This window comes from Anabrus simplex, chromosome 10 (genome assembly GCF_040414725.1).
Source record: "Anabrus simplex isolate iqAnaSimp1 chromosome 10, ASM4041472v1, whole genome shotgun sequence".
NCBI lineage: Eukaryota > Metazoa > Arthropoda > Insecta > Orthoptera > Tettigoniidae > Anabrus > Anabrus simplex.
In genome coordinates this window covers 60,684,244-60,696,656 of record NC_090274.1, presented here as the reverse complement: position 1 = coordinate 60,696,656, position 12,413 = coordinate 60,684,244, and the positions used below count along the sequence as shown (strand labels likewise).

The 12,413-nt window shown below is 42.9% G+C and overlaps 1 protein-coding gene across 1 annotated transcript in view; it reads left to right on the top strand.

The window, feature by feature from the left end:
* The window catches only part of LOC136881806 (mannosyl-oligosaccharide alpha-1,2-mannosidase IA), a 90,238-nt gene that overhangs the window by 76,739 nt on the left and 1,086 nt on the right, over positions 1–12,413 (top strand). The gene's annotated exons all lie outside the window — the stretch shown is intronic.

The following is a 12,413-nucleotide window of genomic DNA, read 5'->3' as shown; positions in this document are numbered from 1 at the left end:
AAAGCCCTCGATTCTTATAACTGCAGACTGATTTTTATACAGATTGTAGATAATTCTTTGTTCTCAGTATCTGATCCCAATCACCTTCAGAATCATAAATAGCTTGGTCCAATCAACATTATCGAATGCCTTTTCTAGATCTACGAATGCCATGTACGTGGGCTTGTCCTTCTTGATTCATCCTCTAAGATCAGACGTAAAGTCAGGATTGCTTCACATATTCCTACATTTCTTCTGAAGTCAAATTGATCTTCTCCCAACTCAGCTTCAACTTGTTTTTCCATTCTTCTGTAAATAATACCTGTTAAAATTTTGCAGGCATGAGATACTAAACTAATGGTGCGGTAGTTTTCACACCTGTCAGCACTGGCTTTCTTGGGAATAGGTATAACAACATTCTGCTGAAAATCGGATGGGACTTCTCCTGTCTCATATATCTTACACACTAAATGGAATAACCTTGCCATGCTGATTTCTAATAAGGCAGTCAGTAATTCAGAGGGAATATCATAAATTCCAGGTGCTTTGTTCTTATTTAGGTCTCTCAGAGCTCTGTCAAACTCTGACCTCAAAATTGGGTCTCCCATTTCATTAGCATCAACAGCCTCTTCTTGTTCCAGAACCAAATTATCTACATCTTTACCTTGATACAACTGTTGGATATGTTCTTGCCATCTTTCTGATTTTTCTTCTTTCCCTAGAAGTGGCTTTCCATCTGAGCTCTTAATATTCATACACCTAGATTTCCTTTCTGCAAAGGTTTCCTTGATTTTCCTGTATGCAGCATCTACCTTTCCCAGGACCATACAACCTTCGACATCCTTGCACTTCTCCTTCAGCCATTCTTCCTTGACCACCTTGCACTTTCTATCCACTTCATTCTTTAATCGCCTGTATTCTTTTCTGCCCTCTTCATTTCTAGCATTCTTGTATTTTTGTCGTTCATCAGTCAGGTCTAGTATCTCCTGAGTTATCCACTGATTCTTAGCTGATCTTTTCTTCCTTCCTAACATCTCTTCAGCAGCCCTACTGACTTCATTCTTCATGACCATCCACTCTTCCTCTATTGTGTTTCCTTCAACCTTTTCATTTAGCCCTTGTGCAACATGTTCCTTGAAACAATCCCTCACACTCTTTTCTTTCAACTTGTCTAGATCCCATCTTTTTGCATTCTTTCCTTTCTTCAATTTCTTCAACTTCAGATGGCATTTCATGACCAACAAGTTGTGGTCAGAGTCCATGTCTGCTTCTGGGAAAGTTTTGCAGTCCAACACTTGGTTTCTGAATCTCTGCCTAATCATAATGAAGTCTATTTGATACCTTCCAGTGTCTCCAGGTCTCGTCCACGTATACAGCCGTCGTTTGTGGTGTTTGAACCAAGTATTGGCAAGGACTAAATTATGATCAGTGCAGAATTCAACCAGCCGAGTTCCTCTTTCGTTCCTTTGTCCCAATCCAAATTCTCCTACTGTATTACCTTCTCTTCCTTGGCCTACCACTGCATTCCAGTCTCCCATCACAATTAGATTCTCGTCACCTTTTACATTTGTATTAAATCTTCTATCTCTTCATATATTCTTTCGATTTCCTCATCATCCGCTGAACTAGTAGGCATATAGACCTGCACTATTGTGGTGGGCATTGGTTTGGTGTCTATCTTGACGACAATAATTCTTTCACTATGCTGGTTGTAGTAGCTTACCCGCTGCCCTATTTTCTTATTCATTATTAAACCAGCTCCTGCATTTCCCCTGTTTGATTTCATGTTGATAATTCGGTAGTCGCTTGACCAAAAATCCTGTTCTTCCTGCCAATGTATTTCACTTATACCAACTACATCTAACTTTAGTCTCTCCATCTCCATTTTCAGATTCTCTAACCTACCACAACGATTCAAACTTCTAATATTCCACGCTCCGACTCGCAGAATGTCAGTATCCATCTTCCTGATGATCGCCCCCTCTCGTGATGTCCCCACCCGGAGATCCGAACGGGGGACTAGTTTACGTCTGGAATATTTTACCTGGGAGGAAGCCTAATGGCAGTACGTCATTCATACAGAGAGAGCTGCATGTCCTCAGGAGGTAGTTACGGCTATAGTTTCCCGTTGCCTTCAGCCGTGTAGCAGTATCAACACAGCTAAGCCATGTTGAGTATTATTACAAGGCCATATCAGTCAATCATCCAGACTGCCACCCATGCATCTTCCGAAAGGCTGCTACTCCCCTTTCGATGAACCATTCTTTAGTCTGGTCTCTCAACAGATACCCATCCGATATGGTTGCACCTGCGGGTCGGCTATCTGCTTCATTGGGACCCGCAAGCCTCCCCACCGTGGCAAGGTCACATGGTTTGCAGCTATTATTTCCATTAATTCATCCGTGAAGAACATCTTAAAAACCTTCACACCATGTTTCCAATGTATTAGGCGTGACATGCACATTGCCATTCTGCACACTGTCACTCCTATCTGATTCCGAACCGAGGACTTCAGGTACAGCGATGTCATCCACGTCACTCAAATCACCATCTCAATCTAACAAACTTTCGTCAGAGCCACTCAACTGTTCTAAAACATCCTCTATATCCACAGTCGATAACCCGCGCTTGCTTGTAGAAGCCATCTCCACTCACTTCCAACGGAATGCAAGACAGCATGTGATAAGGAAAAGGGATGGGGAAAAGCAGTCTCAAGAGAGCCCTGAATAGATAAAATTTATGATTCTGTTGACAGTCAGGTTCTTCCTCGAGAGGAAACGAAGGTATAATGCAAGAAGTGTGCATAATACACAGTTCTAAAAAATTAGGGGAACATGTTTTCGAACATATGCCCTGCTCCACAAAACAATACCTCACACCCAGGTATATTACCAACTATACCTTTATTCTTTACCGTTGAAGTATACAAAAGACCATCGATAGATTCAGGTTCATTTTCAAAACACAAACGGAAATGTCCAAATAGGGGCGAAAACAAAGCGATAACAGTCCTCAAAGGTGGATTTTTATCACAGTTGGGGAGCTTCAGTATGGTGTATGTCCTCTACGAACATTTATCACAGCTTGGCACCTATGTGGCATGCTCCGTATAAGTCGACGGATGTCATGTTACGGTATCAGGTCCCATTCTTCAATGAGAGCCTGTTCCAGGTCTTGGAGAGTTTGTGGTGAAACAGGACGCCCACAGAGAATTCTGTCAAGCCTATCCCCCACATGCTTGATGGGATTAAGGTCGGGACTCACTACTGGTCATCCCATCTCTTGTATGTCCAGTTCTCGCAAGACAGCTCTGGTAATGCAAGCTACACGAGTCCTGTCATTGTCGTGCATTATGGCCAACACCATATGCAGAAATTCACACATGGTGTAGCAGTATCTGCTCGATGTACCCCACAGTGGTAAGATTACCACGGACGACGACAAGATCCATACGGCCATCAATACTGATGCCACCCCACACCATCACAGAACCTTGTCCAAATCAGTCGCCTTCCTGGACAACATTTGGCATGTACTGCTCACCACGGCATTTCCATACACGTTGATGTCCATCACGCTGTGTCAGGGGAAATCTGGACTCGTCTCTGAGCAACACAAGTCTCCATTGGTGAAGTTACCAGTTGACGTGGGTACGGGCAAACAGAAGACGAGCTGCGTGATGTTGCTGCATTAAACGGGACACTCAAAGAGGGCGTCTGGTTCATAAGGACACTTCTCTTAACCTGTTCCTTACTGTCTGGTCAGACGGCATGACTCCAGTGACCCTCCTGAGGTCTTGCTGAAGTTCTCTGGCAGTTGCTGAATGACGCCGCAACGCACAGATGGTCAAATATCAGTCATCCTCTGGGGTTGTCATGCGTCTACGACCTTGTCCAACCCTCCTTGTGAACTGGCCGAAGATGGCCACTAAGTGGCTGAAACTAGTCCCAAGAATGATGTAATATTATTTACTTGATATTATTTCATACACTTACAATTCTCTTGGATTATCTTCTAACATTTTCCTCACCACAGAGTGAATTTCACAAACTGGCTTACATGTGACATCAGTAAATTGATTAGCTTCAAGTTCCCAATTCGAATCATTACTGATGTTCCTACCTGTTGATGTTGTTGCGCACCTTGTGTAAATCTTGAATTATCCGTTCGGAAATGGAATCAGGTTCACTTTCACCGTTATCATTGAAGATGAATTATTTTTGAATTATTTTTACTTTGCACACTTTCATAGTGAATCTCAACATCAATATTCTCAAGCCAGTCATGAATAACACCATCTGCTCCACTCCAGCTGCTGCCATATTTGTTTACAAAACACACACGCTGAGGTGCGTTTTATTTTTCTTATTCCAGGAGCGAGTTACCGTTCATGATATAAAAATGAAGTTCAGGGAAATCCTGACATTTATTGGTTACATTTTAAAACTTATAGAACAAACCTTGCTGACTCAGTAACCGTAAGTGTGTGTCTGTAGGTCGTCTGTGCACTGCGCGCCCGTCAAACTATGTCTGCAGCTTTCACTCGCTGGACGGAAGATTCCGTCAAAGTATGGTATCAGGTTAAAAAACCAAATATGTAATAAGTGTTGACTTTGTAATCTTATGCTTATCTTTCAAGGACTGAGGATGTCCCCATAATAGACAAAACATGTATTCCCACTAATGAAAATGAAAACCTACAACCTGTTTTCCAGTCTTTGACTGGGTCAGGGATATGATGAATGAATCATATATAGGCTATTAGTACAGTAGGATCGCCACTCCCAAAGTGATTTATTAATGACTGATAGATGCTATGAAATGATAATGGAGAGTGTTGCTGGAATGAAAGATGACAGGGAAAACCGGAGTACCTGGAGAAAAACCTGTCCCGCCTCCGCTTTGTCCAGCACAAATCTCACATGGAGTGATGGGGATTTGAACCACGGTATCCAGCGGTGAGAGGCCAACGTGCTGCCGGCCGAGCCACAGAGGCTCTGATTCCCTCTAATATATAACTCAATATATGAGATAAAGTGTTGAACAGGTGGACCCTTTCATGTGAGAATAGGACCGAAGACCACAATGCTGACTACTCTGCAATGAAGCTGGTATGCTGCTGAATACCAATAATTCATCACAAGTACGTCATTCCAAACAGAACATTTCTGTGGTCTGGCACATCTGTCTTCGTCACAACAATATCCACCAGTTCATTGTCAATAAATTGGTTGACAAAATCGTGATCATCTTCTGGGTCATAATTTACATTGATAGGAGAAAATACTGTTCAGGAAAATCTTGGGAGGATCGGGAGGCAACCTTGCATTCAATTCTACTTTCAATAAACTAACATTGGGAGAGTCGGAATCACTTTCGTACTTTGAGGAAGTAGTGCTGTATCATTTCCATTCTGTGCAACATCACTCTCAGATCCGCTATGTTCGTCCAACCCATGTCCCGTTTGTCTACGGGGTCGGGTATGAGGTGAGATGAATCTGTTGTGGCGGATTTATATGACCGGATGCCCTTCCTGATGTCAACAGAGGTGTTAATGAGGTGAAATGAATGATGTGATATATGATAGTAGGAAGGGAGAGGGTGAAACCTGGTGCCGGCACATAGCCTACGCCTTTCCAATAGCACCAGAGGGTCTGCTCAAGGCTTAACACTCCCACGAATCACCAACAGCGTCATATGCCCTCACTATGAACATTAAAATAAGAATAATAAATTACACCACTTTTTCAATACTTGTCTTTCCTTATATTTAGTATATAAACATTACAACTGTTGTTGTAAGTTGGGACATGTTTTGCTTAACTGTTGTAAGCATCATCAGCCGAAATAAATCTTAGGTCAGGGGCCCAAACCTAGTGTTCTTTCGCCATCATCGACACACACCACAATACTAGTGATAACATATTAAAGACCCTTAATGACCTTGACTACAATATCAGGTTCAATAAGGAAGACGAAATCAACAAGTCTTTAAACTTCTTGGACTTAACCTTGACCAGAGCTAATGATAATTTTATTTTCCAAATTTACAGAAAGCCCTCCGCTGCTCCTTTGACAATAAAGAGTGAGTCTTTACACCCTCAATCTCATAAACAAGCAACTTGCTACAGTTTAGTTTATCGAGCATTAAATGTTCCACTACCCCCTTCTAACCGGAAAAAGTAATTTGAATACATAAAAGAACTTGCAAAACTTAACGGCTATAAATCTAACCTGATAATAAGATTATTGGTAAAATAAAATTTTAAAAATGCCACAAATTTAAGTCCATATAAGCCCAAAAGAATAAACACTGCCACCTTCACCTTCACTAACCCGGCAATATACAGCATTACTGATCCGTTTAAGAAGCATAATATCAGAATCGCCTACTGAACCTGGAACACTAATCGGAACATATTCTTTAATTCCAACTCGGTAAATACTTCTCAGGACAAATTTTTGAACTCTGGTATTTACAGACTTAAATGCCCCCAGTGTGAATTTTCTTATATCGGGCAAACTGGTCGTAGTTTTAGAACTAGATACTTGGAACATTATAATGCCTTAAAGCATAAAAAATACTCTGCTATGAGCAACCACATGAGGGATTCTGGCCACAATTATTCTACAATTGATCAGGTCCTCCACATTATTAAATATGTAAATAAAAGCAGCTTCATGACCGTGTTGGAAAATACTTACATTTTTTGGATCAACATTTTAATAATAATAATAATTTGAATGATGTCCCAGAGAACAACAGCCCATTATTTGAACAAGTCCCTAAGTTACCCACTAATTTTGATATAAATCATAATAATTTCACAAAAATTTTCAATTATAAACCTTTAAATATCCCTCCGGTCGTAATAACAGATTCCACCTTACCCCCTCCCCATAATACAACTCCGCCGCCAACTTCTAGCGCACCGGGCGAGTTGGCTGTGCGCGTAGAGGCACGCGGCTGTGAGCTTGCATCCGGGAGATAGTAGGTTCGAATCCCACTATCGGCAGCCCTGAAGATGGTTTTCCGTGGTTTCCCATTTTCACACCAGACAAATGCTGGGGCTGTACCTTAATTAAGGCCACGGCCGCTTCCTTCCAACTCCTAGGCCTTTCCTATCCCATCGTCGCCATAAGACCTATCTGTGCCAGTGCGACGTAAAGCCCATAGCAAAAAAAAACTTCTAGCGCTCCCATTGTTGCACCTACCCCTCCCCTCCTGACTTGCTCTCCACTCAAATGAGTACACCAATACAACACACGTAACAACGGGCAGATGTTTACCAGACGCCCTCATGCAGCTAGTGTGACCAGTCAACGCTTTTCCAACATAAGAGGTAAGCGATCTTAGACTCTCATCTTGAACACTATTTTCAAGGCACTGAGTACATCTTTTTCCTTTTTACAGACTTCAGTTCACGCACATTGCATCTTATTTTGTCCATTTATGATCTTGAACTCCCAGTTAAAATGAAGACACCTGTTTTCGGCTTTAACCATTATTTTAAAGGAACTGGATATTGGCCTCTACCTATAAGCAGCTTCAGGTGTGATCAATTCTGTCTGAAATGTTACTACTCCAAGTCAACTACAATATGTGATTTCTCGTACCCGACTCACGTGTCTGTGCAAGATTGAGATTTAATTAGTTAACAATTCTAATTACCATCTTCATTCCAAAGAATATAATAATCATTTTTATGTATGAACATTCTTATTGACTGACTGGTAGCAATGATTTTAATTACTGCACTACCAGCTCTATGTTGTACTTTATATTTTTAACCTCTGTCAATACGATTGTGTATTTTAGCTAAGTTGAACATTCTTATATGTTTTCACACTAGTTTTATATATGAACATTCTTATTGACTGACTGGTAGCAATGATATCCCATATGATTTTAATTACTTCACTACCAGCTCTATGTTGTACTTTATATTTTTAACCTCTGTCAACATGATTGTGTGTTTTGTCTCTTAGCCAAGTTGAACATTCTTATATGTTTTCACACTGGTTTCAGCCTATTTGATTTTCTATAATGTAAATGTCGAATCTTAGAATACCATATATTTTAAAGAGACTAGGTTCGGGGCCATGACCTAACTTTAGGCTAAGATTTATTTCGGCTGATGATGCTTACGACCTTAAGCGAAACATGTCCCAACTTACAACACCAGTTGTAATGTTTATATCCTATGTTAGTTGGAGTCCATTCTGTTGTCTTATTCTAGTCTGGTACGGTCGACTGTTGTTGCCATGGTTCCTGAGAGCGTTTAGTCCAATAACGGACCATATACACTGACCGAGCAAATGTCATGGGATAGCGGAGCAATGATGCGCAGGTGTATTGTCTGCGCACCACACGCTCCGTGTGCCAGCGGCAGTTGTATAGGAGACCTTGTGAACAGTGGCTGTGCATGAGACAGGTGTAACATGGAACGTCGTCGTGAGCTGACACCGTTCGAACAGTGTATGGTGGTCAGTGCCCGACAGATGGGAAGTACAATTTTGGAAGTGGTGTGGGAATTCGGCTTCACGCGATCAACCGTGTCCAGGGTGTATCGTGAATGGTTGAATGCGGGTGTCACCATCCACAACAGACGAACGACCGGCCGTCCAGCCACCCTCGATGACTGTGACTGGCGACATCTGAGATGGATTGTCAGTAGTGACAGTCGGGCAACTGTGCAACAAATCACGGCTCAAGTCAACACAGGCCATGCTAGACACGTCTCCCAGTGGACCATCCGTAAGAACATGGGTTCTATGGGGTATGGGATCCGGCGCCACACGCGGGTGCCACTGTTAACCCAACGTCATCAGGCACAACGATGCGCATTTGGCGCCAGTCACCAGGGATGGACATTGGAATAATGCGTAACGTGATATGGTCGGACGAATCACGATTTCAACTGTACCATGCCGATGGGAGGCACCGTGTATGGCGCAGACCATATGAAGCGATGGATCCTGCCTGCCTCGAAGGTGTGGTCCAGGGTACTGGTGTCTCTGTTATGGTCTGGGGTGCATTTTCCTGGTATGGAATGGGCCCCCAAGTTGTTCTGGAAGAGACTTTGAATGGTACGCGGTATGTTGAGCTGCTCAGAGACCATCTCCTCCCATTTTTTGGCCTTCCAGCGCCCAGACGGTTCTGCGGTGTTTCAAGATGATAACGCGCCGCCACATCGCTCCCATGTCACCCGGGAATGGTTCCAGGAACATGTAGCGGAGGTCCAACGACTGCCATGGCCATCCAGGAGCCCCGATATGAACCCTTTCGAGCATATCTGCGATGTCCTGAAACGCAGGCTCCATGCCATGGATCCTGCACCCACGAACAGACCAGCATTGGTGGCCACTCTGCAAACGATTTGGTGTCAGCTGCGTCCCCAGGACTACCAGGGACTTGTTGACTCACTTCCATGGTGTCTCACTGCAGTTTGCAGGGCAGAGGAGGCCCCCACACACTATTAGGTGACTATCCCATGACATTTGCTAAGTCAGTGTATATTGGTATTAGTGTTTAGTTGAGCTGTTGCAGACTTGATGCTGTTCATAAAACTCTTCTATGATTTGAGGCATTGTCTTATTGTTTGGTGGCTGTGCAGATGAGACTGATCATCTCTTGTTTCAGTCTTTCAGTTCCTCAGTTTCAGCTGCTACTTGCGATCAAAGAGCGATTGGTACACCTTTTTGACAGGCATCCAGAGCTGATACGAACCAAGCAAGTTGGACATGTGGTTAGCGGCGCGCAGCTGTGAGCTTGCATTCGAGAGATAGTGGATTCGAACCTCACTCTTGGCAGCCCTGAAGATAGTTTCCCATTGTTTTCCATTTTCACACCAATCAAATGCTGGGACTGTACCTTAATTAAGGCCATGGCCGATTCCCTCCCACTCCTAGCCCTTTCCTCTGCAATCATTGCCATAAGACCTGTATATGTGTTGGTGCAAAGTGAAGTGAATGAAAAAAAAAAAAAAAACAAGGACTCGTTTCATTTAAGGCAGGATCCACTTTCTTGGAATTGACAGAGTTCGCTTGTACAGGACAAGCATACCCTGCTGCAGAGAAAGAAAGTGGCAAGGCTGTAGTTTGCACAGTTGCTCCCCAAGTGGACTTTGTTTATGATGATGATGATGCTTGTTGTTCAAAGAGGCCTAACATCTAGGTCATCAGCCCCTGAAAATGAAAGAATGAAAATGAGACGAAATGTGATGACAATTAAAAGTCCAGAATTCATCCACTGACCAGAATTCAAAATATGATGAAAAAGAATGAATGGATAAATATGAGTTTAAAATAATCATTGGATCCAACTCACAATACTGAAAGTTAAAAAATAATTCCAAAATCAATCCACTGACTAGAATTCAAAAAGACGCCAATGAACAATGATTATGAACTTAAAACAATCAGTGAATCCGACGTGCAATGACCCACCTTCCAGGAACTATCTTAAAACAATAGTTTTTCTGACCATGGGACTGCTTCCAAAGCACAATCCTGAATCAGTGATGCTTGTTGTCTAAAGGGGTCCAAAATTCCGGGTCTACGGTCCCTCGTAATGGTACTTATCATCAGTAAGGTAGAACTATGGTATTTCTCATATTGCGGTACTAATAAAAAGTAGCGTAAACTCACGGTGTTCCACACAATATGGTACTAATCACAAGTATTATACGTCGCACAGGTGTTTCTCACATAATGGAACTAATCACAGGCAACGTAAGCCCATGATGTTCTGCATATAGTGGTACTAATCACAGGTACTCTAAAACCACAGTGAACCACTCTCTGTTGCTAATTACAAATCTGTTGTGTACCTAATATATTTGTACTACTCGCAGGTAAAGGCGACCCATGGTGTTTCCTGTGTGATGCTACTAATCACAAGTAGTTTCATGGTTCTAATTCAGTCACCCCTTGGTCGCCCCTTTTAGTCATCTCTACACTTCTCTGTGGCTGCGAAACTTGGATCTTATACCGCCGTCACATCAAATAGCTGGAGCTCTTTCACCAACAAAAACTACACTCCATCATGAACATCAAGTGGTAAAACTACGTCTCTAATGTTGAAGTTCTCGAGAAAACATGTGCTAAGAGTGTAGAATCATTGGTTGTTGGCCATCACCTCAGATGGGCAGGACATGTGCACCGTATGAATGACACCAGACTACCACGTCAGATCCTCTATGGTGAACTTAACTCCGGTTGACGACCACGGGGTGCCCCACTGAGACGTTTCAAAGACCAACTGAAACAAACCTTAAAGATGGCAGAAATAAACCCACAAACCTGGGAAACACTTGCCAAGGACCGTTTACTTTGGCGACAAAGTGTCTGTGGCTCAGTTCAACACTTCGAACAAGAACGCCGCAGACATGAAGATATTAAGCGACAGGAACGCAAACTTCACCAAACCCAACCAAGATCTCCCCCGTCCCTCAGCTGCACGATGTGTGGTCGTATGTTCTACGCAAGAATTGGCCTGTACAGTCACCTGAAGTTTAAACACAGACTGCTGTGAATTGAAGTAAGCTATTAGCCAGGAAATCTGTAAACTCGGAAACGAGTAACCGCCGCCGCCGCCGACAGGCAGGGGGTATATTCTTCATCTGCGTACCCCAACCACAGGATTGGACCTTGTTAACATCCTCAGCCAGTTGTTCTTCACTGATGTTCATGGTGATGGAATGGTAGTGTCCTTTAAATATGTGCAAACATTTTTTTTTTTTTTTTTTGCAATTTGCTTTACATTGCTCCGACTCAGATAGGTCTTATGGCGATGATGGGAGAAGAAGGGCTTAGGAACGGGAAGGAAGCGGCCTTGGCCGTAATTAAGGTACAGACTCATCATTTGCCTGGTGTGAAAATGGGAAACCATGGAAAACTATCTTCAGGGCTGCCAACAGTGGGGTTCGAACCCACTATCTCCCGGATGCAAGCTCACAGTTGCGCGTCCCTATCCCCACATCCAACTCGCCCAATGTGCGAACAATTAAGCTGGACCCTAAGGCACTTGATGGCTGAAAAGAAGTCAAGTTGTCTTCCTTCCCAACAGATATTCAGTTTATGTTTGGGTGCATAGTTGTTAAAATGGAACAGTGTGACCTCTATTTTGCTAGGATTTGGTTTTAGAAAGTTGTTTGTAGTACTTGGATAGATCGCCGAGGCAGGTCTGCAGCCTGGATTCTGTGTCCTTGGATGACTTGGACTGTGCTCCAACACCAAGATCATCAGCATATAAAAACTGCTTTGTATCCTCACTGTTAGGTTGATCGTTCATGTTAGGTACATTGAAAATGATTGGTGACCCTGTGGGAGCAAATTTTTGTTATCCGTACAACGACTATTTCTAAAATGTACGTGAAAAATATTCAGTGTCTCTAAGCACATTTACTGCCTTTTCCTTTCAGCTGGCGCCC